General features: G+C 42.1%; 1 long non-coding RNA gene across 2 annotated transcripts; it reads right to left on the bottom strand.

The window, feature by feature from the left end:
* Window positions 1-1,624: 1,624 nt before the first annotated feature.
* Window positions 1,625-14,897, bottom strand: LOC102150958 (uncharacterized). Of its 2 annotated transcripts, XR_011422313.1 has the most exons (4): window positions 14,805-14,897; window positions 5,905-5,995; window positions 3,518-3,655; window positions 1,625-3,322 (listed from the first exon to the last, which is right to left on the bottom strand). It is a non-coding gene; the product is annotated as an uncharacterized lncRNA (long non-coding RNA). The 2 variants fall into 2 exon arrangements; XR_002810679.2 differs by lacking the exons at window positions 5,905-5,995; window positions 14,805-14,897 and adding an exon at window positions 4,661-4,725 and having other exon boundaries at window positions 3,120-3,322.
* Window positions 14,898-24,081: the final 9,184 nt, after the last annotated feature.

The following is a 24,081-nucleotide window of genomic DNA, read 5'->3' as shown; positions in this document are numbered from 1 at the left end:
TTCAGTCCTAGCATGTTCGTAAGCTTTGCCACAAGCATAAGGTCACTTTCCTGAGAAACCTTTCCTTCCTTCAGGGCGTCTTCTACCCTCCACACTTTCCTCAGCTCATTCTTGATGGTCTTTCACTGCGGTCAGACATGGATGGTGACCACCAGATTCAAGGATCCCCAGTGCCTCCCACCCCCCTCCCTGACCTTGGCATGGGCCCTCAGCCCTTCTCCTGATCTGCAAAGAAGAGGGTGGGGCACAGGGCCTCCCCTGAAGACAGGCCCCGCCTCCCACCAATGTTGAGCTTCCAGACTCAGACAGACTAGGAAGAAGGACCTGGCCAGCCACTTCCGAAGAACTTGGCCGTGAAAACCGTGAATAGCAGCAAAGCGTTGTCTGATATAGCGCCAGGAGGTGAGAGGATGGTGCCCCAAGCCTAGGCAGGGTTCGGCTGTGCTGTACACAGGGTCAGTATGTGTCACAACCCACTTGACAGCAGCACCACCAACAACAAATACAACCAGTAGTTTAAAAACACAGTTTCCCAGGAAAGTGAGCTTGCGGCTCCTTGTCTGCCACTGGCTTCTCTGCCCCCATCTGTGGCATCCTGCGTTTGGGCCCCATCTCAGAGTCTGGGAAGGGTCTGTGGCTCCGTGTGGGGGCCTCATCCTAGAGGCCCCTACGCCCAGTTGAGGCCATGAGACTCATTCTGTCCAACGGATTGAGAGCAGGAGTGATGTATGTTGCTTTAGGGCCAAAGACTTATTTAAAATAATTTTTCCCTTGCTTTATTGAGGTATAGTTGACAAATAATATTGTAGTATAGTTAAAGTGTACAACGTGATGAATTGATATATGTATACATTGTGAAATTATTGCCACACTCAAGTTAATGAACACATCCATCACCTCACATAGTTACCTTATTTGGTGAGAAGGCTTATGATTGACGCTTAGCAAATTTAAGTATAGGAAACAATATTGTTAACCACAGTGACATCATCCATTAGGTCTCCAGACCTTATTCCTCTTAGAACTGAAAGTTTGTACCCTTACCAGCCTGTCTCCTTTCCTCTCACCCCCAGATCCCTGGAAACCACCATTCTTCTACTCTGTTCCTATGAGTCTTCCTTCCTTCTTTCCTCCCTTCCTCCCTTCCTTCTTTCCTCCGTCCACTCTCTCTTTCATGTATTTATTCATTGTGTTGAGGAAGACTACCTCTGAGGTAACATCTGTGCAAATCTTCCTCTATTTTGTTGTGGTGTCTAGGTTCATGCCTGGATCTGACAGGAGAAACCTGGGCTCCAACCCAGCCAAGCAGGGGGGGCGACCTTAGCACACTGACCACTGTGCTCCAGGGCTGGCCCCTCAGCTTAGCTTTTTTAGATTTCATAAAAAATGATATCATATAGTTATCTGTCTTTCTCTGACTTATTTCACTTAGCATAATGCCCTCAAGGTTCATCTATATTGGCAAAAATGGCAGGATTTCATAAAATTCATGGCTTAATAATATACCTTTGTGTACATATATCCCACATCTTCTTTCTCCATCCATCTGTTGATGGACACTTCTGTTGTTTCCATATCTTGGCTAATGTGAATAATGCTGCAATGAAGGAGGAGTCCAGAGATCTTGTTGAAACAGTGATTTTAATTCCTTTGGACATATACCCAGAAGTGGGTTGCTTGAGCATTTGGTGGTTCTATTTTTAATTTTTTGAGGACCTCCATACTGTTATCCATCATGGCTATTGAAATTGACATTCCCACCAAGAGTGTCCAAGGTTCATGTTCAGGCCAAGCATTTTAAGAAGCAAGCAGGGGTTCTCCACTCTCTTGTCTTCTGCCTGGATTCAAAGGACCCTGAGCCTTTAGGAGATGGTGGAATCACCGAATGGAAAACGACTCGATCCCTGACACAATATTTGAGCCAGCTGATGCCCACATTGGGAGGTCCTGTGATTGTGAAATAAACTTCTCCTATTGAGCTTTGACATGGTGGGGTTTATGTGTTACAGCTGCGAGGATGATCCTAACCACTATACCTTCTAGATGTCATTGCCCACTAGCGCAGTGCTTCTGAAACTATTGTCGTTGTGGAGTAGAAACTGTTTTTCATATTTTCAATCTGTGATGGACTGATCCTTTGGGTCTATACTGTGTGCAACTAGAAAGGGCTCCTGATCGTATACTTGAATGTCACGAAAATGTCAAGTTGCTGTAGGTTTGGAAGCACTTACTGGCAATTTTTGCACTTATCGAGTTGCAAACTGTTAATGGTTGGTGGACCTGTACTGGCACTGCTTAAGCTTATTATCCTGTTTTATTTGCTCCATAGCATTTACCATTCCCTGTAATTATCTTGTGTGTTTGAGGTCTATTTGTTTCTGGTTTTATTCTCTGCAAGAATGTAAGCTCCATCAGAAAGAGATCTTCTTATGTTGCTCTGTTGCATTCCTAGTTCCTGGTACAGTGTCTGGTACATTGTAGGTGCAGAATGTATTTGTTGAGTGATTAGTGAATGACAAGATTTGGGGGGAAAGTTGGGAGAGGAGGCAATCCATACCTGTTAGGGAAGTCTCTACAGTCATAACCTGATGCCAATTCTAACCAGTTCACCGACAGCTGCCTGACTCCCTGGATTTGTGTTAGATCTGAGTTCCCCAGATCAGGTCTGGCCTCTTACAACCCACCTCCCTAGGTTCCCCTTAGAGATTGGACCACTCTGAACTGTCACTATTTGATGATGTGTCTATCTGCAAACCTGGTTGGTGAGTTGTGAGGGGATGGGGTTGGATCTGACGTGGTCACTGCTATGTCCCCAGAGTCAGGCAGCATGTTCAAGGCCCTTTGTGGTTGCCATAAGTAGATATATGGCATGAATGCGTGAATGTGGGTAGGAGGGGAGGCTTCCCTGGGGAAACAGTGCCCTACCCTCTCCCCTATGGCCCCCATCCCTTGCTAGGGTCCAAGGGTTGGTCTTGAGCTCAGGTCAAATAGGTGGCCATAGCTACACTTCCTTCCCACCTCAACAACCTCAAGGAGATGGCCCAGGCTGGCAACACTTGGCAGTCTAGACATTGAGGAACTGGTGTCCCACTGGGCCCAAATGGAGACTTTGAGCCATGTAAGTAATGCTTTTGTATATATTTGGTGGTTTGTTCATGAGCTGGAGAGCAGGTTACCGAGATAACGTGTCCACTGTGAGCATCAAGCAGATGCTGGCCGTACCGATGCATGCCAGAATAATTGATGCAATTGATAATCTGAAGGCCATCCATGAGGACTTGACTGCCAAGGCGTGTTCATTCCTATAGTTGTAGCGCATTGTCTGAGTTTGTGGGGAGAGATAACAGCAGTAGATGGGTTTGAAAGTGTTGTTGGATGGGATCGAGGTATGGGACTATAAGGAACCAGGGTGGGGACCTGAACCCACAGGAGGAAGAACGTGGATGAAGTTGGTTCAGGGAAAGGGCCATGATGGAGAGGGAGAGGAAGGGAGGAATTACATGATGCAGATTCTCACCTGCCTAGAATAGTACAAAGCCGCAGTGCCTAAGGGGCAACACAGGAGGTAGGCCACGAGTGACAGCACGAAGTGGTCCCTAGGGGGCCTCTCAGACTCCTCAGGCTCACAACAGTCCTCACACATTTTTTAAAATGCCTATAGGCAAGGAATGGTTTATGGCTCAGTATGGCTTCTGGTCTCTACCATCCCCTCTGACCTCCTCCTTTTCATCCTCTTGGCTCCTATAAATTCTTTACTGACTCCTTTAAAACTCTCACTGACTCCGTCTAACTCCCACCATGTCCCCTCTAACCTCTCCGCATCCCCTTTTGATACCTCTCTGTCCTGTAGAACTCCCAGTTCCCCACATCCCCATGCCCTGTAATCCCTCTCTGTTCCCTGTTACCGTTTCTCTGTCTCCTATAACCTCCACCATCTTCTAAAACTGCCTTGCAGAGCCCCATAGCATGTCTCTCTTGCCCCTTCCACTGTCTCCCAAAATCCCTTACTGACTTTGATGACTGTCACTAGGCCTCCCTGAAACCTCTGGTGACCCAGTATCACAATTTGTTCCCATAAAACCCTCATCATTCCCCAAAGCAGCCTTGTCTCTGCCCCTATAAACACTCCACAAGAAGACGCTCACTCAACGCTGTAACATTCTCACTTGTCAGCTGTAAAACCTTCACTGTCTCCATATAAATCTCTCACCCTATGAAACCTCTAATGTCTCCAATAGCTCTCTGCTTGTCGCTTTTATAATATCCCTCACTTGGTCCCTATGACGTTGTGAGGTCGTGCTCTGACCCTTACTATTCACCCATAAGCTCCTCCCTTCCCCCATCCCCCATAACCTCTCACTTGGCTCCTCTAAGACCTTCTTTGAGCACCTAGAGCTCTAAGTCCTCTCCCTGTGCACTCATATGTCCCATTACAAGGCCTGTCACCCTCCAGCACCATCTCTGTCCCTCTGTAACCAGCTTCCTGACCCTTTGGACTCCTTCTCTGTCTGCTCATAGCAGCCTCCCTCTTCTCCGAAACACATCCTCCCTCTACATACTTCTCTACACATAGCACCCCCTTATGACACTCCCTGGACCCCTCACTCCCGACTCTAACTCTCCTCCTCCCACCATGTTCCCCCATGAATTCCCTCCCTACCGTTCAATACCCCCATTAAGACATCTGCATCCAGTGCTACCAAGGCTGCATTGAGCCTCTTCCTCACTTCCACCTGCCAGGGATTACCATGGAGACCAGGCAGGCCCCGCCTCCTATTCTGTCTTGCTACTTCTATTGGCTGGCTGGAGGTTGTGTGGGATGGGTGGGGAAGCCAATACCTGGCTGCCTTTTGGTCTAAGGAGTTTTCCTCTTCTCTCAGGTGACTGATCAGTTCTGGGGGTGCCTTGGGGAAAAGCACCACTAGGGGAGAGAGTGATGACGGCTTAGGAGTCCTGAGTTGCTTCAGGCATCTTAAGTGGCCATTGAAATACTTGGAGTCAGGTTCTTCAGCAGTGGAGGGTGATCTTCGTGAGAATTAATATCTTTTCCTGTGCTTGTTTGCCTGCTGTCTACCTCCGGCAAAGTCTCAGTTCACATCTTTTGCCTATTTTAAAATTTGGGTTGTTTTCATTACAGTTAAGTTTGAGAGTTGTTTGTGTATCTTAGACACAAGTCCTTTGTCAGACATATGATTTGCAAATATTTTCTCTGGGTCTGTATCCATCTTTTGACTTTCTAAGAGTGTCATTTGCAGGACAAAAGTTTTTAATTTTGATGGAGTCTAAGTTTCCTTTAATGGGCATGGTTTTGATATAATTTCTAAGAACTCTTTGCATAACCCAGGGTCAGGAAGACTTTCTCCTATGTTTTCTTGTAAAAATTTGATAGATTTACATTTTACCTTTAGATCTATGATCCATTTAAGTTAATATTTGTATAAGATGTGAGGTTTTAGTTGAGATCAGTTACTTTTTGCATGTGGCGGTCCAATTAATCTGACACCATTACAAACACCTGATTCTTTCTTTGATCTCTTTCTGCACTCATTGCATTCTGCTGATCTCTGTCTACCCGTTTGCCAATACCACACTCTCTTGCTAATGTGGTGTAACCACAGGCCCTCTAGGACCATTTCAACTGACCCCATCGTATCAACAGAATAATTAAGAGTGGTTTTTCAGAAACTGAGAAACGACCCCTAGTCCAGTTCCAGCCGGTTGAGACCACCAACTCCTCATCTGGGCCTGCATAAATGCCCGATAAATGAGCTTTTGACGTCAAGAGGCTGAAAACTCCACCCTCAGATCATGCTAATAGCACCGTTTTGTGACCATGTGTCGGATGAAGAGCCCTGAAGCTGGACTGCACTTGCACAGATCATCAATTACCTCACTTCCGCTTACCTGTAGTCGTCTGTCTCCACACTTCAGACTGTCCTGCCCTTCATCCCATAAATTTTGCCCCAAGCCCTCGCTGGGCAGACAGATCTGAGAGCTGATGCCTCCTGTCACCTTGCAGATCAATGTCATAATAAAGCTCTAGTCCCTTTTCAAAAGCTGATGCTGTAATAATTGGCTCTTAAGCACATCAGGTAAGGGATCCCAGTTTGGTGTGGTTACATTAGCTTTACCGTGATTCTGAAAATTGGGTAATGTGACTACTCCAACTTTCTTCTTCTTTTTCAGAATAGTTATGACTACGCTTTTCTAGATCTACAAGTTTGGTTGGTCTCTCAATAGGAATTGCTTTTGAATTTCATATCATTTTTGCAGAGATGCTGATACTTCCAGTTCACAACCAGGGAAGACTCTCCTACATTTATTCATTTCTTCTTTTATTTCTTTCATGAGCAGCTGTAGTTTATTTACACAGCTCGTACACATTTATTTGAGATTTACATCCAATAACTTGATTTTTGGGCAGCTATTGAAAGTGGTAGTATTTTAAAAAATATTAGTTTCTGATTGTGTATAGCTAGTGTATTGGAAATACATAGATTTGTGTGTCATATTGCAACCTGTGATCTTTCTAATCCCATTTTGTCAATTCTAGGAGTGTTTTTGCTGATTCCCTTGGATTTTCCACAAAGACAATCATGCCATCTGGCAATAAGGGCGATTTTCTTTCCTCCTTTGTAATCCGTATGCCGTTTCTCTCTGTTTCTGACTTCTTGTGCTGATCAGGACTTCCAGACCTGGAATAGGAGTGGTGAGAGTGGACATCCTTGCCTTGTTGCAGATTTCGGGGTGGAAGCCTTTCCTCCTTCACCGTTACATATGATGTTAGCTATGGGTTTTCTGTAAATACCCTTTATCAGGATGAGGAAGGTCCCTGTTCTGGTTTGCTGAGTTTTTATAGTGAATGGAGGTTGAATTTTCTGAAATGCCTTTTCTGCATCAATTGATCGTGTGGTTTTCCTTCTTTAGACAGTTAATATCGTGGATTACCTTGATTACTTTTCTAATGCTGAACCAGCTTTGCATTCTTGGGAGAAACCCCAGTTGGTGATGGTGTATGCTATTTATATCCTTCTGTTTCTGGTTTTTAAATATTTCATTGAGACGTTTTCTGTCTGTATTCGTGAGCGATATTGGTCTGTAGTGTTTGTACATTGTCTTGATCTGGTTTTAGTTTCAAAGTAATACTGGCCTGATAAGTTGAGTTGGGCAATTGTCCCTCCTCTTCTATTTTCTGGAAGAGATTGTATGGAAATGATATTACTCGTTTGCAGTAATTTGCTGGTGACTCTGTCTGGGTCTGGAGATTTCTGTTTCACAAGGGTTTTCTTCAAAAAATTATTTTATCTTATATACATATACCACATCCTCTTTATGCAATCATCAGTCGATGGGCACTTGGATTGTTTCCGCGACTTGGCTATTGTGAATAGTGCTGCAATGAACATAGGGGTGCATATGTTACTTTGCATGGTTGATTTTAAATTGTTTGGGTAGATACCCTGTAGTGGGATAGCTGGGTCGTATGGTAGTTCTATTTTCAGTTTTTTGAGGAATCTCCATACTGTTTTCCATAGTGGCTGCACCAGTTTGCATTTCCACCAGCAGTGTGTGAGGGTTCCCTTCTCTCCACACCTTCTCCAATTTTTGTTATTTTTTGTCTTAGTGATTATGGCCATTTTAAGCTGTGTAAGGTGGTAGCTTGGTGTAGTTTTGACTTGCATTTCCCTGATGCTTAATGGAATACTACTCAGCCATAGAAAAAGACAAAATTATCCCATTTGCAACAACATGGATGGACCTGGAGGGAATTATGCTAAGAGAAATAAGCCAGACTGAGAAAGACAAACACCAGAGGATTTCACTCATATGTGGAATATGAACAAACATATGGACAAAGAAAACAGTTCGGTGGTTACCAGGGGAAGCAGGGTCGGGGGTGGGCACAGTGGGTGAATGGCAGCACTTATGTGGTCACAGTCAAGAAATAATGTACAACTGAAACTTCACGTTGATGTAAACTATTATGACCCCAATAAAACATTATTTTCTTGGGGTCATAATGGTTTATGACATTGTGTAATTTCAGCTGTACATTATTATTGATCAGTTTCTGTATAGACTGCATCGTGCTCACCAGCCATAGTCTAATTTTTATTGGTCACCGTATATATGTGTCCCTTTACCCCTTTCACTGACCCTCCAACCCTTTCCACCCCTGGTAACCACTAATCTGTCCTTTTTATCCATGTGTTTATCTTCCACATATGCATGAAATCATCAAAGATGTTTGTCTCTCTTTGTCTGGCTTGTTTCACTTAACACAATACCTTCAAGGTCCATCCATGTTGTTGCAAATGGCACAATTTTGTGTTTTTATGGCTCAGCAGTATTCCATTGTATATATATTCTACATCCTCTTTATCCATTTGTCCGTTGATGGGCACTTTGGTTGCTTCCTTGTCTTGGAAATTGTGAAGAATGCTGCAATGAACATAGGGGTGCCTAAATCTCTTTGGATTGTTGATTTCAAGTTCTTTCCATAAATACCAGTAGGGTGATAGCTGGATTGTGTGGTATTTCTATTTTTAATTTTTGAGAAATCTCCATGCTGTTTTCCATAGTGGCTGTACCAGTTTGCCTTCCCACCAGCAGTGTATCAGGGTTCTCCTTTCTGCACATCCTCTCCAACATTTGTTACTTTTTGTACTCATAGTTATGGCCTTTCTGACAGCTGTAAGGTGATATCTCATTGTAATTTTGATTTGCATTTCCCTAATAACTAGTGAAGTTGAACATCTTTTCATGTGCGTGTTGGCCATCTGTATATTTTCTTTGGAAAAAATGTCTTTTCATATCCTCTGCTCGTTTTTTGATTGGGTCATTTGTTCCTTTGTTTTTGAGTTGTATGTGTGTTTTATACATTTTGTAGATTAACCCCTTGTTGGATATATGATTTGCAAATGTTTTCTCCAGGATGGTGGGTTATATTTTCATTTTGTTCATGGTTTCCTTTGCTTTGCAGAAGCTCTTTAGTCTGATGTAGTTCCTTTTGTTTATTGTTTCCTTCCTTTCCCATGCCTGAGTAGACGTGGTATTCGAAAAGGTGCTACTAAGATTGTTGTCCAAGAGTGTACTGCCCATATTTTCTTCAAGGAGTTTTATGGTTTCAGATCTTACCTTCAAGTGTTTGATTCATTTTGAGTTAATTTTTGTGTATGGTGAAAGATAATGGCCTACTTTCATTCTTTTGTATGAGGCTGTCCAGTTTTCCCAACACAATTTATTCATGAGACTTTTCTTTCTCTGTTGCATGTTCTTGGCTCCTTCCTCAAAGATTAGCTGTCGATAGATGTTTGGTTTTATTCCTGGGCTTTCAGTTCTGTTCCACTGATCTGTGTGTGTGCCTTTTTGCCAGTACCATGCTGTGTTGATTACTATAGATTTGTAGTATATTTTGAGGTCAGGGATTGTGATGCCTGCTGGTTTGTTCTTTTTTCTCAGGATTGCTTTAGCTATTTTGGATTTTGTTGTTCCATATAAACTTTCGGATTCTTTGTTGTATTTCCGTGAAGAATGTCATTGTGATTCTGATTGGTACTGCATTGAATCTGTAGATGGCTTCAGGTAATATGGACGTTATAACTATGTTTATTCTTCCAATCCATGAGCATCGATTATTTTGCCATTTCTTTCTGTCATGTTGAATTTCTTTCAATAATGTCTTATAGTTTTCAGTGTATAAGTCTTTCACCTCCTTGGTTAAACTTATTGCTAGATATTTTATTCTTTTTGTTGCAGTTGTAAATGGGATTTAATTCTTGAGTTCTTTTTCTGCTAGTTTGTGTTTAGTGTATAGAAGTGCAACTGATTTTTGTAATTAGGCTTTGTATCCTGCAAATTTGCTGTAGTTGATTATTTCTAATAGTTTTCTGATGGATACTTCAGTGTTTCCTATATATGGGATCGTGTTGAAATACAATCTGCAAACAATGAGAGTTTGTCATCCTCCTTTCCAATTTGGACTCCTTTTATTATTTTTTTTCTAACTTAATTGCCCTGGGCAAAAGCTCCAGTACTATGTTGAATAGGAGTGGTGAGAGTGGGCGCCCTTGTCTTGTTCCTGTTCTCAGAGGAACAGCTTTCAGTTTTTCAACACTGAGTATGATGTTTGTCATATGTGGCCTTTACTATGTTGAGGTACTTTCCCTCTATACTCATTTTATTGAGAGTTGTTTTTCTTTTTTTGCTGAGGAAGATTCTCCGTGAGCTAACATCTGTTACCAATCTTCCTCTACGTTGTATTGGGTTGTCTCCACAATATGACCCCTGATGAGTGTTGTAGGTCTGTGCTGGGAATCCAGTGAGGGTCGCCAAACTGGAGCATGCTGAAGTTAACCACTAGGATCCCAGGCTAGATCCTTACTGAGAGTTATTTTCTTAAATGGATGTTGGATCTTGTCAAATGCTTTCTATGCATCTATTGAGATGATCATGTGGTGTTTGTTCCTCATTTTGTTAATGTGGTGTATCATACTGATTGATTTGTGGATGTTGAACCATCCCTGCATCCCTGGTATAAATCCTGCTTCATCATGGTGTATGATCCTTTTAACGTATTGCTGTGTTTGGTTTGCCAAGTTTTGTTGAGGTATTTTGCATTTATGTTCATCAGTGACATTGGCCTGTAATTTTCCTTCATTGTGTTGTCCTCGTCTGGTTTTGGTTTCAGGGTAATGTTGGCCTGAGTATGAGTTAGGAAACATTCCATGTTCTTCAAGTTTTTGGAATAGCTTGAGAATGATAAGTATTAACTCTTCTTTGAGTATTTGGTAGAATTCTGCAGAGAAGCCATCTGGTCCTGGACTTTTGTTGTTTGGGAGGTTTTTGATTACTGTTTCTACCTCTTTACTTGTGATTGGTGTATTCAGACCGTCTATTGTTTCTGATTCAGTTTTGGGAGGTTGTATGAGTCTAAGAATTTACCCATTTCTTCTAGGTATGCCAATTTGTTGGCATATAGTTTTTCATTGTATTCTCTTATAATCCTTTGTAGTTCTGTGGCATCCATCCTAAATTCTCCTCTTTCATTTCTAATTTTATTGGCCTGAGCCTTCTCTCTTTTTTCCCTAGTGAGTCTGGCCAAGGGTTTGTCAATTTTGTTTATCTTGTCAAAGAAGCAGCTCTTAGTTTCATCGATCCTTTCTACTCTTTTTTGAGTCTATATTTAATTAATTTCTGCTCTACTCTTTGTTATTCCCCCTCCTTCTCTCGGGTTTGGACTTTGTTTGTTTTTCTTTTTGTAGTTCTGTTCGGTGCAGTGTAAGATTACTTATTTGAGATTCTTCTTATTTGTGGAGGTGGGCCTGTACTGTTATGAATTTCCCTCTTCAAACTACTTTCGCTGCATCCCATAAAAGTTGTGATGATGTGTTTTGATTTGTCTCTAGGTATTTTTGGATTTCTCCTTTGATTTCTTCATTGATCCACTGGTTGTCCAGTAGTGTGGTGTCTAGTCTCCACATATTTTTGAGCTCCCCAACATTTTTCATGTAGCTGGTTTCTAGGTTCGTAGCCTCGTGGTTGGAAAAGGTGCTTGGTATGATTTGAATCTTCTTAAATTTATTGAGGCTTGCCTTGTTTCCCAACATGTGGTCTATTATTGACAATGTTCCATGTGCAGTGGAGAAGGATGTATTCTGCTGCTTTTAGATAGACTGTTCTCTATATACCTATTAAGTCCATCTGCTCAAGTGTTTCATTTAAATCTCCTATGTCCTTGTTGACTTTCTGGCTGGATGATCTATCCTTGATGTAAGTGGGGTTTGAGTTCCCCTACTCTGATTGTGTTGCCATTATTTTCTCCCTTTAGGACTGTTAATATTTCCTTTATATCCTGTGGTGCTCCCATGTTACATGCGTATATATTTTGAGAAGGGTTTTAGTTACAAAATCCATTTCTTTAACAGCTATAAAATGACTCAAAGATTATTCTCTTTCTCCTTGATGAGTTTTGGGGGTTCGTCCTTGAAAAGCGGGTCAGTTTTCACCTAAGTTGTTGAATTTATGTGTGAAGAGTTGTTTATAGTAGCCCCTTAATTTCCTGTGATGTGTCAGGGATCTGTAGTGATGGTCTCTCCTTCATATCTGATATTGGTCATCTGTGTCATTTTTCTTCTTTTGTCCATCTTATGAAAGCTTTATCAATCATTTGCTCTTTTCAAAGGACCAGCTTTCAGTTTCATTGATTTTCTCTATTGTTTTTCCTTTCTCAACTTCATTGATTTCCACTCTTCTCTCTTCTGTCTTCTCTTTGCTCTGGGTTTGTTTTGCTCTTCTGTCGAGTTTCTTAAGTTGGAAGCTTAGATTGTTAAACTGAGACATTTCTTCCTTTCTACTATGAGCAGTGACGTTCTGGCCTTCCTTTCTAAGCACTGCTTTAGATGCAGCCCACATACCTTGATATGTTGCATACTTCATGTTTGATCAGTTAAAAACATTTTCTAATTTCCCTTGACCCACGAATTATTTTGACTTTTGTGGTTCATTTCCCAAGTGTTTGGAAATTTTCCCGTTATCTTTCTGTCTTTGATTCCTAGTTTACTTTTAATTATGATCAGCACATTGTTTTTCTATTTCTGTGTAAGAAATCACCACACACTTAGTGGCTTAAAACAGCAGTCATTTCTTGGCTCACAGTTGTGTAGGTGAGAAATCCCGGAGCAGTGCATCAGAGTTTTCTGTGCAGGTTCTCATAAGGCCGACATCAATGGGTCTGCTGAATTGTACTCTCGTTGGAGCTCTGGATACTCTTCCAAGCTCATGTGGTTGTGCAGAATTCAGTTCCTTGGGGTTTTGGGACTGTAGTCATTCTCTTTTCTTGTTGGTAGCAGCTGGGATAGGTTCTCCAATGCTAATGTCCGCCTGCATTCGTTGCTGTGTGGTCCTGTCCATCTTCAAAGTCATCACTGGAGCGTGTCTCTCCCTCAGCATCACTCTCACACTTTGAGTCTCGGAATTCCTCTGTCTCTGACCTCTAGACCCCGTTTAAAGGCCTCATGTGTTTAGGTTAGGCCCACCCAGATAATGTCCCTTTCTTAATGACCACTGTACGTTAACATATAATGTACACTGACCACAGGAGTGATATCCCCTTATAGTCAGAATCTCAGAGATTATATAGGATTCTACACCGGGAGGCAGGGATTTCAGGAGGGAGTATATTAGAATCCTGCCTACCGCAGTCACATATGATTTTGTTGGTATCATTTCATATGCATTGTATGACTTCTGAACTGGTGTTACTTGGTTGATTCAGTCCTAGCATGTCTGTAAGCTTTGCCACAAACATAAGGTCACTTTCCTGAGAAACTGTGTTTTTAACCTACTGGTTGTATTTGTTGTTGGTGGTGCTGCTGTCAAGTGGATTCTGACTCATACTGACCCTCTGCACAGCAGCGCTGAATCATGCTTGGGCGTTTTGCAGCATCCTCTTACCAGATTAACTCTCTTGCTGGAAACAATTTAAAACATGGGTCAAAATGTTTGAAACATTGGTGTGCAAGACATTGGATGCCAGACAAGAAAGTGTATTGATTCCTGAGAGAAGGGAAACAAATGAGGTGAACCCTAAAGTTGCTGTCACTTACTGCCTGGAAGGAGTTTCTGGGTCCCAGTGCAAGGACGGGGAACCCATACAGAACCCCCTGTCTCCCTGAGTTGATGGGATGGAGCTAGGACTGCAGAGAAGCCAAGGCGGCTATGGATCACAGGGCAGAGTACTGGAGAGGAGCGCACTGGACAGGGAGAGAATCCAGAGATGTGCAGAGGGGCCCCGTCAAGTAATCACTGAGTACTGATAAATGTCTGTGGGTGAGGAGACTTCCTGAGGGTGGAGAAAGAACCATCTGAACTATTAGAAGGAATGAGCCTCAGAGCTCTCAGAGGGCCGAGGAAAGTGATTGGTTTCACCAGTCAAACGGGAAAATCTCCTAATTCAGTGGTCATTAGGTAGGTGCTCTTGCCTCAGTATCTGGGAAAGATTAGCCCTGACTAACTGCTGTTTGGTGCTGAACACGAAAGCTTGAAAGCAAGACCTGAAAAGATCATTCTGTTACTTAACTGTATCCCAAAAGAAAGATTAAGAGTATTTATAGATATCCCCCCAAAATCCAGAACTCAACATGTAAAATTGACAATATTTGGCATCAATAAAGCGTTATAAGTCAAGTAAAGAAATAGGAAAACATGGCTCATAATGATGAGAAATATCAGTTCATTAAAACCAACCCACAATGTACCCAGATGATAGAATTAATAGACATAGATATTCAGATAGATATTGTAACTGTATTTTATGTGAAAAAGAAGCTAGAGAAGATATTAAACATGAGAGAGATAAAAAAAAAAAGATCCAGATTGAACTTCTGGAGATGAAACCTCAATGTCTGAGATAAAAGTTACGCTAGATGAGATTAAGAGCCGATTAACCATTGCAGAAGGAAAGTTTATTGAAGTTGAAGTCAAGGTGATAAAAACTATCCAAAATGAAACAATGTGAGAAAAAAAGATTGAAAGAAGGAAATGAATCAAGTTTCAGTGAACTGTGGGACAACTTTAAGCTGCTTCTTATACTTGCAAGTGGAATCCCCAAGCAAAAACGTAGTTGAAGAAAAATTGGCTGAAAATATTGAAAACATGATGAAAACTACAAATCCACAGATCCAAGAACCCCAAAGACCCTGAAGCACAGGAACTGGAAGAAAACTATACCAAAGTGCATCCTGATCAAATTCTCAATACTCATGATTATAAGAAAATCTTGACAGTGGCCAGAGGAAAAAGACAGGTTACAGCAGAGGAACAAAGCTACGGATGACATCCAATGATTCATTGGAACAAGGCAAACAAGAAAACAGGGGAGAGGAATCCTTGAAGTGCTGAAAGAAAAAGGAGTCAACCCAGTAAGATATCTTAGAAAGGCTGAGACAAAAAAGGGCATTTTCGGATATACAAAAGCTGAAAGGATTCATCATCAGACAAACTGTGCTACAAAAAATTGTTAAAGAAAGCTGTTCAGGTAGAAGTCAAATGACATCAGCTGGAAATTTGGATCTGTGCAAAGTGATGAAGATCACTAGACATAGTAACTATGTTGATAAATATATTTAATTGTTAAATTATGTAAATCATGTTAAAGGTGAGCTGAGAGTTTAAAGCAAAAATAATAACACTATAGTGCGACATGCACAATATAGCTAGAAGAAAACTATATGAAACAATAGCACCAAAGCTGGGAGCAGAAATAATGGACGTACCTTTTTTAAGGTTCCCAGACTATATGTGAAGTGTTATATCACTTGAGGGTAGAGTGTAATAAGTTCAACTGATCTATTGTAACCCAAATGTAACCACTAAAATGATAAAATGATAAAAACGACTTGTAGCTAATAATCCAAGAGAAGAGAAAAAGTGGAATACTGAAACAATATTCAGTTAATGCAAAAGGAGATGGAAGAGGAGAAAAAAAAGGACAAAGAATAGATGAAACAAGTAAAAACTAGGAAGATCATAGATTTAAAATGGAGACTATCATTAAATCACATTAAATATAAGTGGTATAAGCACCTCAGCTAAAAGGCAGAGATTTTCACATTGAGGAAAACAGCAAGAACCCAAGTGTATGTTATCTACAAGAAATCCACTTTTGTTTGGTTTGTTTGTTTTTTGATGAGGAAGATTAGCCCTGAGCCAACATCCCATGCCAATACTCCTATCTTTTTGCTTGAGAAAGGTTAGCCCTGAGCTAACATCCATGCCAATTGTCCTCTATTTCACATCTGGGAAGCCACAACAGCATAGCCGATGAATGGAGTAGCCCCACACCCGGGATCTGAACTTGTGAACCTGGACTGCCGAAACAGAGTGTGCTGAACTTTTAACCACTTGGCGATGGGACTAGCCCTGAGAAACCCACTTAAAAAAATTTTTTTTTTTGAGGAAGATTAGCCCTGCGCTAACTATTGCCAATCCTCCTCTTTTTGCTGAGGAAGGCTGGCCCTGACCTAACATCCGTGCCCATCTTCCTCTACTTTTTTTTTATATGTGGGACGCCTACCACAGCATGGCGTGCCAAGTGGTGCCATGTCCGCAGCCAGGATCTGAACCGGCGAACCCCGGGCCGCCGAGATGGGGAACATGTGCATTTAACTACAGTGCCACTGGGCCAGCCCCACGAAATCCACTTTTAATATAAAGACACAAAGAGGTTGAAAGTAAAAGCATGCAAAAAGTTGTACCATTCTGCAGTGACTACATTAATATTGGATGAAGTACATTCAGAGCAAAGAGCAACACCAGGGAAAAGTAGTTCAAGTCACAGTAATAAAAGGGTCAATTAATTAGGAGGACATAACAGTTTCAATGCTTACATACATAATAACAGAATTCCAAAATCTATAAAGAAAAAACTGATAGAACTGAAAGGAGAAAAAGACAAATCCACAATTATAGTTGGATATTTCAGCACCTCTCATCACCAATTGATCGAAAAATTTGATAAAGTTAATTTGTGTATGGGGAACCACAAAATGGAGTCTGCTCCAGTGGCCCGGCCCAGTCACAACTCTAAACCTAGGTCAGCCTGCACTTATGGGAAACGCCTCACTGTCAGGGAAAGCTCACATGCACTAATCACCGTCTTCCAACTGAGTGTTAGCTGGCTAACTTTACCCTAGAACAGAACCTGCTAGCCGTGTACGGAAACCCCTGACCTCCTAGGCCATCGTGGCCTGTGTCTTCATGGCCCCTTCCAAGGCTCTGTGCAACTCGGTCTCACCACAAATCCCTCAGCAAGGGCGCTCCACCGCCTGTGAGGCACTGGACTTCTCCAACCCATGATTGTTTTCTCTTGAGTAAATTAGGACATCCAATCATGGCTAAACTGTGCTATTTTTGTCATTTGATAAATTAGGCTGAAAATCTGTAGGACACAGAAGACTTGAACAACACTGTTAACCGACTTGACTTATTGGCATTTATAGAGCGTTCCACCCCCAAAGAGCAGGGTGCTCCTTCTCTCCAAGTGCACCCAGATCAGGCGTTGAACTGGATCAGCCTCTGGACTTTGAAACATGTCTCAACAAGTTTGAAAGGATTCAGATCATACAGTGTTCTCTGTGGTCACAATGGATGTAAGTTAGAAAGCACAACAGAAATACAACTGGAAAACCCCATATATTTGGAAACTAAGTATTTTAAAATTTCCTATGGCTCAAAGAAGAAATCCAAAGAGAAATAAAAAGCGCTTTGAACTGAATGGAAATGAAAACACAAAATGTCTAAATTTGTGAGAGGCTGCCAAAGCAGTACTTAATCTGAAATTTAGAGCGATGGATGCCTATTTCAGAAAAGAACAGTGTCTTGGTGCATTCAAGCTGCTATAAGAAAATGCCATAGACTGGGCGGCTTATAAAGAACAGAAACTCATTTCTCACCATTGCAGAGGCTGGCAAGTCCCAAGATTAAGGCACTGGCAGATTCAGTGTCTGGGGAGAGCCACTTCCTGATAGACAGCGGTCTTCTCACTGTGACCTTACATGGTGGAAGTGGCAAGGGATATCTCTTGGGCCTCTTTTGTCAGGTCACTAATCCCATTCATGAGGCCTTTGCCCTCATGATGTAATCCTCTCCCAAAGGCTCCATCTTTATGTACCATTACATTGGGAATTAGACTTAAAAACAAGCGAATCATGAGGAGACACACACATTCAACCTATAGCAAACTGTCTCAAATTAATGATGTCAGCTTCTACCGTGAGTATCTGAAAAAGGAAGAGCAAAGTACACTGCAATTAGGCAGAAGAGTCCTTTCATCAAATGGTGTTGGGAAAACTGGATATCCACAAGTCAAAGAATGAAGTTGGACCATTACTTTATGTTATATAAAAAAGTTAACTCAAAAATGGATCAAAGACCTAAAAATAAGACTGATAAATAGAAAAGTGTTAGAAGAAAACATAAGGAAAAGGCGTTATTACCTTGGATTTGGTAGTGCCTTCTTTGATATGACACTAAAAGCATAGGCAACAAAAGTAAAAATAGATAAAATCGACTCCATCAAAATGAAAAACTCCTGTGCATCACAGGCTATAACAGAGTGAAGAGGCAACCTACGGACTGGGAGAAAATATTTGCCAATCATACATCTGATAAGGAGTTAATATCCAGAATATACAGAGAACTCCTCCTCCTCAACAGCAACAATATAACCTGGTTAAAAAATGGGCAAAGGACTTGAATAGACATTTCTCCAAAGAAGATATGTGAATGGCCAACGAGCATACAAAAAGACACCCAACATCACTAATCATTAGGGAAATGCAAATCAAAACCACCATGAGAAGTCACCTCACACCCATCAGGAGGGCGACTATCAAAAAACCCTAGAATACAACCAGTGTAGACAAGGTAGTGCAGAAATTCAACCCTTGTGCACAGTTAGTGGGAATGCAAAATGATGCAGCTGCTGTGGAAAGCAGTATGGTGATTCCTCCCAAAGAAAAAGTTAAAAATAGAATTACCATATGATTCAGCAGTTCCTCTTCTGGGTATATAACCAAAAGAATTGAAAACAGGGTCTCTAAGAGATATTTGCAGACACATGTTCATAAAAGCACTATTCACAGTAGCCAAAAGGTGATAGGAATCCAAGGGACCACTGATGGAGGAGTAAAATATAATCTATTAAATATATACATAATTCAGCCTTAAAAGGAAGGAAATTCTGATACATGCTTCCACACGAGTGGACTTTGAGGACATTATGCCAGGTGAAGTCAGCTAGTCACAAAACGACAAATACTGTCTGATTCCACTTATATAAGGACTCCAGAGTAGTCCAATTTATAGAGACAGAAAGAAGAATGGTGGTCGTCAGGGGTTGGTGGGGAGGAAGGCAATGGGGAGTTGTGTTTAATGGAATTGTAGAGTTGTAGTTTTATAAGTTTAAAAGAATTCTGGAGAGTGGTCCACAACAACATGAAATGTACTTAACACAGCTGAACTGTGTGCTTTAAAGATTGTAAGATGGTCAGTTGTGTCTTCTGTGTAGCTAACACAACTTAAAAAATGCCATTTACAATAGTGTCAACAATATTCAATACTGTGAGATCAATCTCACAAAAGATGTGCAAGATCTGTCCATTGAAATCTACAAAGCAATCCTGAGAGATTTTTACGGAACACTTAAATATGTGGAGAGAGATACCGTGTTCATTGATCAGAAGACACAAAACATCATTAAGATGTCAGTTCTACTCAAATTGATCTATGGAGTCAATACTGTCCGAATGAAAATACCCAGAGGCCCTTTTGTCCCCCCAGAAATTTAGAAGCTTATTCAGGAATTCATATGGAAATAAAAAAGAAGTAGAATAGTCCAAACAAGTTTGAACAAGAAGAACAGAGTGGGAGAACTCACACTCTTTGACTTCAAGGCCTGTTATAAGGCCCAGAAATCCAGACAGTGTGGTGCTAGCCTCCAGACAGACAAATAGATCCCTAGAAGAGTGTAGCCTATTCTTCGTCAGAAATAGATCTTCACATATATGGGCATTTGAATTTTGAAAAGGTGCAAAGGAAATTTAGCAGAGAAGCCTGGTCTTTTCAACAGATGGCCTTGTAAGTGTTGCATATTCATAGGCAGGAGAATAAACTTAGATCCACACGTTGCACCGAATCAAAATGAACTTAACATGGACCTTAGACCTAAATGTCAAACTACAGTAAGAAAACTTCTAGAGGCAAATGTAAGAGAAACGTTGGGTTAGGCAAAGGTTTCTTTCATTCAATGACAAAAGCTTGATCAGTAAAAAAAGTTCACAAATTGTTCTTCATCAAATTTAATACTTGTGCTCTTCAAAAGACACTGTTAAGAGGATTAAAAGACAAGGTACAGACTGAAAAATCTGATAAAGAACTTGATTCCAGAATATATCATGACCTGTCACACCTCAGTAATAAGAAAACAAACAATTCAGTAAACAAGGGCTAAAGATTTGAACGAACACTCAGCAAAAAACTATAGAGGTGATAAATAAGTACTTGGAAAGATACTCAATATTATTAGTCATTCAGTAAATGCATATTAAAGTCATAATGAGATACCACTACACCCCTATCAGAATGGCTAAAATTAAAAAGCCTCACCATACCAAGTGTTGGTAAAGATGTGGGGCCATTGGAGCTCTCATACTTGGCTGATAGGAATGTAAAATGGTACGACCACTTTGGAAAAACTCTTTGGCAGTTTCTTACAAGTTAAACATACATCTACCATATGATCCAGCCATCCCCTGCTCAGGTATTTATCTAAATGGATTGAACACACGTACCCATAGAAAGACTTGTACTGTGTGTGAACGTTCATAGCAGCTTTATTTGTAATAGGCAGAAACTGGAACCACCCAAATGTCCAAAAAGTGGGGAATGGATAAACAAATTGTGGTGTATTCTTATAATGAAGACCAGTCAGCAATCAAAGGGATGAACTGTTGATACCTGCAAGAACCTGGATGAATCTCAAGATAATTACGCCGAGCGAAAGAAGCCAGACAAAAGAAGGATGGCACGTACTCTGATTTCAGTTACATAAAATCCAGAAACTGCAGACTGACCTGTAGTGACAGGAAACAGATGAGTGGTTCCCTGGGGAGAGGGGGACGGAGGGATGACAAGGTTGCAGGAGAATTATCTTGGGGGGGATGGGTGTGTTCATTACCTTGATTGTGGTAATGGTTTCAAGGGTGCACACGTGTGTCTAAACTTATCAGATTGTATACCTGAAATGTCTGTAGTCTTGTCAATTATACCTCAATAGAGGTCTGAAAAAATAAGTTAGTAAAAGAGCCACAGAGTAAATTCTGGAAGCAAGGAGATAGTAAAGGTAAGCACTAAACTTTATTCTTTAGGGTTTAAAACACTAAATGCCTGGAAAGTGCACCCTGAAGTTTACAGCTCTGCATTTCCTGGACCCCAGATTATGAATGACCCATGCTGTATTTAAAAAACACAGAAACTGACTCAGTATTCCACCCCCTTTTTAAGAACAGTGCAGCCTACTTAATCTAGTGACATTAATCTGATGAACCCTCCTTCACACAGAGAAGAGCAATGCCAGCTGCAGTTAGACATGCTAATTGGTGTCTGTAATTGTTGGGGAACGTGCCAGAGGGGAGAGAACAACTTTGTCCACCGTGGCTGTTCTGCTTGTTTGTTCGTGTAGTAAGACGAATCTTCTCTAACATAACATCACGCCGTGGAATGCAGTTGTAGAGACACCACCTGAGCCCAGGAAAAAGCAGACCAGCACACGGTTTGGTTCTCAGTGTGGTAATCGCATACACTTCCATCTCAGCTTTTAATTTGATTGATCGAAAGTTGGTCAGATTCATACCACTGCATGTTCTCCAAGTTTTGAATTGGAATTAATAATGTTTTAGTTCTTTTTTTTTTACTAGTGATGAGAACAGTCTTTATAATAAAAAATATAACAAGTATATTTGTTACTCTAGACTGGAGTGGCACACATAAGTGATCCTCATTCCTGAAATTCTCATTGTAGCCAGACACTTGGCCACCTGGAGCTACGACTTCAATTTCCAGATTCCCTGGCAGCCTGATGAGGTCATGAGATTAATATCTGGCCAATATGATGAGAGCAGATAGAGGTGTGTGTGTGTGCATGTGTGTGTGTCCTTGTGTGTAACTTCCCAGAAGTGTCCTCAAAGGGAGCAAGCATTCCCTTTTCTTTGCCTTCCTCTGTCCCACTGTCTGGGATGCAGATGTGATGCCTCCAGCCTCCATTTTGGGCAATGTGGATGAGTGCCACAGCTTAGGGATGCAGGAGCAGATGGATGGGAGGATCCAGACCCTAAGATTTTCAGGGGCCTCCAGGCCAGGCCTAGATCACCAACCTCCAGACTCTTTTGTGTGAGAGAAATGCCCTGTGCCTTGTTGAAAGTGTGTGTGGGTTTTTTCCCCCTCTGTTACTTGCTGCTGAACCCCAACCTCAGTAACACAGTCAGCCCAGGTCATGTCATGGTCTTCTGGGGGGTGTGTCTGGGTCATCAGCATCATCAATTCTGGGAATAACAATCGAAACACAAAACAGCTTGTTCTACTTAGATTTCAGGATAAGATGGCTCACAATAATTTCATTAAAAGAAAAAGCAAAATGAACAATGAGATTATTTATCTCAACTACTGAAATTTTCACCAAGCATTTCATGCCTTCTGAATCTAACATTCTTTTTCTTTTTTTTTTTTTTTTTGAGGAAGATTAGCCCTGAGCTAACATCTGCTGCCAATCCTCCTCTTTTTGCTGAGGAGGACTGGCCCTGAGCTAACAACCATGCTCATCTTCCTTCACTTTTATATGTGGGACGCCTGCCACAGCATGGCTTGCTGACTGGTGCTATGTCCACACCTGGGAGCCGAACCAGCGAACCCCGGGCTGCCGAAGTGGAACATGTGAATTTAACCGCTGTGCCACCAGGCCTGCCACTGAATATAATACTCTTAAAGAGAGAAGTTGAGTCAGGTTTAATTCCATCCATTCATACAACTTCAAATCATTATTGTTGTGATATAATATTGAGTTTCGAGGAAACAATTCAGTTGGTTGAAACTGTAGCTCAGGGCAGGGAACGTATGACTAGTGTCACTTGCACTAGGAGGGTGCTGATTTTCTTCTAGAAGTAAGAACTATTGAGTCTAGCACAAGCAAAACACAGGATAAAGATTGTACCAATTAACAACTTTCTTTCTTAAGGCAGAGAAGATAGTAAGATCTTACACATTCCTTGTAAGGAGGGGCTTATAGATTTTTTTCCGTAGATGACCTCAGGGACAGTGCCAGGCCTGAGGCTTGTGTCCTCATGACCCCACCACATAAGGCTATGTCCTTCTTTTGGACAGTTAAGAAGGGACACGGGTGTGAGTGGTTAAGTTTCTCGTCCCTTGGCGTGCCTGCTGCTACATGGTGATGGGAGTGAGTCCCTTTGCAGGGAAGGGCTGCATGTCCTAGATGGGGAAAGAGAACAGGGAGTGGCTGCAAATGCCAGGTCAAAGGCCCTTCAGGTTTTGAAGCCCTGCTCATTGGGTTTGGTGCTCTAAATCGTATGCAAGTCACCTCAATGGTGGCCCTGGTTGCCAGGAGAGGAGCTCCAAGTCCAGCCCAGGCATGTTCAGGCAGGTGCAAAGCTGTCCCTGCTGTGGAGGTGTTGGGCATTGCAATGGAGAGGGAATACACTCGGAGACCAGCCTTCACCACCTTTGCTCTGGGGAGGGGCAGCTGTGTCTCTGTCATGTTGCAACCAACCATTTTAACAGGAAGCACTCTCGTAGCACTCACAACAGGCCAGGGTCTGTGAACTCCCTGAATCCTCACAACACTCCATGAGAGTCTGTTACTATGCAGGTGAGGAAGCTGAGACACAGTAGCGTTAGTTGGCTTCAGCACAACGTCCTGACCGGGGACCTCAGCCCAGGCAGGCTGGCTGCAGCACCCATGAGCTGCCCCGTCTGTGGCTTTCGCAGTAAGGGAAAGACCTGTGTAGCTCGGTAGGTCCCATACTAGTAGGCTGCTGGAACCCTGGCCTAGAGCTGGGGCACTGAAAGTCGGGGAATCTTTCATCCCACTCTCTGCACTTTATTCTCTCCCCAACCCTTCCTCTTCCTAAGACAGAAAATCCTCACTCCAGGAGCTTGAAAATTCCATACGTTGTGCTGGATGCAGATGCTGGGCTGGTGGGCCTAAAGGCATGCTGAGGCCACCGTAGGGGTTGTGTTGCTGTCCTCGGGGGAGGCCCTGTGCCCCAGCCTCTTGTTTGCTTGTCAAGAGAAGGGCTGAGGGCCCATCCCAAGGCAGGGAGGTGGGTGGGAGGCACTGGGGGTCCTTGAATCTGGGGGTCACTGTCCACGAGTGACTGCAATGGAAGACTATCAAGAACAAGCTGAGGAAAGTGCAGAGGGTAGAAGAAGCATGACATAAAGGGTGTCGTGAGAGCTGACCTGGCCTCAGATAGTGTCTCCTGGAGGTTGGTTCTCTGGGTCTGTGGGGGG

Source organism: Equus caballus, chromosome 10 (genome assembly GCF_041296265.1).
Source record: "Equus caballus isolate H_3958 breed thoroughbred chromosome 10, TB-T2T, whole genome shotgun sequence".
Lineage (NCBI taxonomy): Eukaryota > Metazoa > Chordata > Mammalia > Perissodactyla > Equidae > Equus > Equus caballus.
This window is presented reverse-complemented; position numbering and strand designations above follow the sequence as displayed.